Source organism: Triticum aestivum, chromosome 3D, assembly GCF_018294505.1.
Source record: "Triticum aestivum cultivar Chinese Spring chromosome 3D, IWGSC CS RefSeq v2.1, whole genome shotgun sequence".
Classification (NCBI taxonomy): Eukaryota; Viridiplantae; Streptophyta; class Magnoliopsida; order Poales; family Poaceae; genus Triticum; species Triticum aestivum.
In genome coordinates this window covers 548,034,253-548,037,351 of record NC_057802.1, presented here as the reverse complement: position 1 = coordinate 548,037,351, position 3,099 = coordinate 548,034,253, and the positions used below count along the sequence as shown (strand labels likewise).

The 3,099-nt window shown below is 43.5% G+C and overlaps 1 pseudogene; it reads left to right on the top strand.

Annotated features, from left to right (window-relative positions):
- Positions 1-328: 328 nt before the first annotated feature.
- Positions 329-2,565, top strand: LOC123075307 (protein FAR1-RELATED SEQUENCE 5-like; annotated as a pseudogene).
- The last annotated feature ends 534 nt before the right edge of the window (positions 2,566-3,099 follow it).

The following is a 3,099-nucleotide window of genomic DNA, read 5'->3' as shown; positions in this document are numbered from 1 at the left end:
GAAAAAAAAATGTTATTTGAAGTTGATAAAAAAGTTATGCAGCACCAAAAAATGTCGTAAAATGTACTACTACAGTACTACCTATAGATCTTATAAACATGCTGCAATGAAAAAATATACTACTGATATACATGTTGATGTTTCATCTATAAAAAATGTTTCTCTTGCAAAGAAATGTTGACCTCAAATACTGTTCAACTGCTACTGATGGTGTTGTTCTACTGTTGTTGCAATGATGTAGCATACCGAAGATGGGGCGGCAAATGAGGAGAGTTTTGTTCAGCAACCTTTCACAAGTCATGGTGGTGGGGATTCAGATGGTGTCCTAAACACTCACGGTGGAATGCATGATGCAGATGAGGATGATGATATTTCATCTCAGCCACTTCTGCCCTATGTTGGCATGGAATTTGACTCAATTGAAGATGCCCAAAAGTTCTATAATGACTACGCATTTGGAACGGGTTTTGGCTCACGCATAGCTTCCTCAAAAAACAGCCAGAAGAAAGGTCCACAACAACTTATCAAGAGGGTCTTCCAATGTGTGCATGCTGGCAAACCGGAGACTACATGTGAGACAAGCAGCCACTCGGAAGGAATTGCAGCAGGGGGGAAGCTCATCAAGCAAGCAGGCCGGGGTTGAAATGGATGTGACAGTCAAGCGTCAGAGGAATCGGATTATGCGTTATGATTGCAAAGCTCATATGATTGTTGGCCTCAGGGGCAATAAGTGGGTTGTTACCTACTTTGTTGCACAGCATACACACCCTTTGATGCAGCATGAGGAGATTGTGAGGTTCTACCGCTCACACCGCAAAATTCCAGAAGAAGATTACCAACTACTGATGACAATGCATGATGTAAACTTGTCAACTACAAATTGCATGGGAATGCTTGGAATGGTCCATGGCGGAGACCGGAGGAAACTGCCATATGTGAAGAGGGATGTTTCAAATGCGCGTTCCAAGCTGCGACAAAATCAGTCATTTCAGGACATGGATATGACGGTTGCTTACTTTAAGAGGCGTCAAGCTGAGAATGCTCAATTCTACTATGCAACAGAAGTTGACAAAGAAACAAACGAAGTGACAGCTCTGTTTTGGGTGGATGGAAGGACAAGAGCATTGTACCCAAAGTACAAAGATTGTGTGTTCTTTGACACAACATTTTGCACAAATCGGTACAATCTGCCTTTCGCTCCTATTGTTGGTGTGAACAACCACTTGCAAACCGTGCTGCTAGGTTGTGCCTTGGTGCCAAATGAACAAATAGAAACTTTCAAGTGGGTGTTTCAACATTGGATGATTGCAATGAATAATGAGCACCCGTTGCACCTAATGACTGACCAGGACAAGGCAATGGAAACAGCAATAAAAGATGTCTTCCCAAACACAGTGCATAGGTGCTGCAAATGGCACGTCCAGCGAAAAGCAAGGGAAAAGTTGGGTAGGATCCTGAGCATGGATGAAAATTTTGAGCAGGTTTTCTATGGGGTTATCAATGATTCGGAGACGGTGGATGAGTTCGAGGAGAATTGGCAGCATATGCTGCATTGCTTTGACTTGGTTGACAACAGACATCTAAGCAACATGTGGCGTAAGCGAGAGACATGGGCTCCAGCATACTTCCGAAAGAACTTCTTCCCATTTACAAGCACTACAGGGCGGTCTGAGGGTCTCAACTCCTACTTCAAGACATTTGTCAACCCTCAAGACTCTGTCTGGAGATTTGTACAACAATATGAGGTGCTTCAAGAAACAATGTTGGACCGTGAAGACAATCAAGCTTTCATAGGCCACGCAACAACTGCACCACTTTACTCAAGGTATGTGTGTGCTTTGTAGAGAGAAAAAGTTAGAACAGGGAACTTGAAAAACTCAAAATCATTGACCTTTTCATTGCAACATTCAGGTACAACTTTGAGCGCCAAGCAGTTCACTTCTATACCCGAAGCGTGTTTCTCAAGTTTCAAAAAGAGGTCATGGCATCAACAGGCTTCATCATGAACCTGGCCCCTGCTCTTGACAATGCAAGCGTGAGGTTTGAGCTGCACTCAAATTACTTTGAGAACCCCCGAATATTTTAGTGAATGTTGTGTTGGCAGAGGAGAAGTTTGAATGCAGCTGCAACTGTTTTGAGATGAATGGGATTATTTGTGCACACATCATAAGGGTAATGGTGCATCTCAATGTCCAAAAATTCCACAAAGATACATGCTAGAGAGGTGGTCAGAAGCTGCGACAACGGCAATGAGCGGTGGTGGATGTCTCCTAGATTTTGGGCACCCTGCAACCAACACTCTCAAGTACAACGCCTTGTGCAGAAAGTATACATGGTTGGCTTCACAAGCTTGCAGCAACGATCTTGCCTACAAAATAATGAATGATGCAGCTCACCAACTTGAGCCCCTCATAGCTGCAGCAAAGCAAGGGGCGCTCCCAGAACAACAGGAAGCAAATCAGCGGCAAGCAATGCAACAGCAACAATAAACCCCCGAGCCAACCACTGTGCCGCAACCTGATGGCGATGCCATGCTTCAGAACCCCGCACGTGTTCCAAAAAAGGGCGTCCGACTGAAAAATCAAAGAGGAGAAAGACTCTGCTTGAGCAATGAGAAGATGCACATAAGAATAAAGCTAAGAAAGATGAAAAGAAGCAAACCAAGCCCAGAGGAAAACCTGGACCAAAGAAGAAAGCGCCTCCTTGCTCGTACTGCAACGAAGAAGGTCACGGTGTCCAAACATGCCAGTACTTGAAGGCTGTAATGGGGGTCAAAAAATGTCCCTACTGTGAAGAGCAAGGTCATGCTGTGCAAGAATGTCCCTACCTAAAAGCTGCAATGAAGACAGATGCTAGCATGGCTAGAGCAACAGAGCTTAGGCTGTGATCAACTTCGACCAGAAAAAGAAAAAGAAAACTCTCTTGCTACTACACATTTGTAATATTGGTTACATAGATTAGTTTCTTGACAAAGAGAATGGTGCAATTTACATTAGAGGACAAAAAGTAGTTATTTCATCATGCATTGAGTTGTGCCTGATATAATGTTCTTCTTTTTCTGAAATTACAATTCCCCTTGTTGCTTATGATATTGTTGCT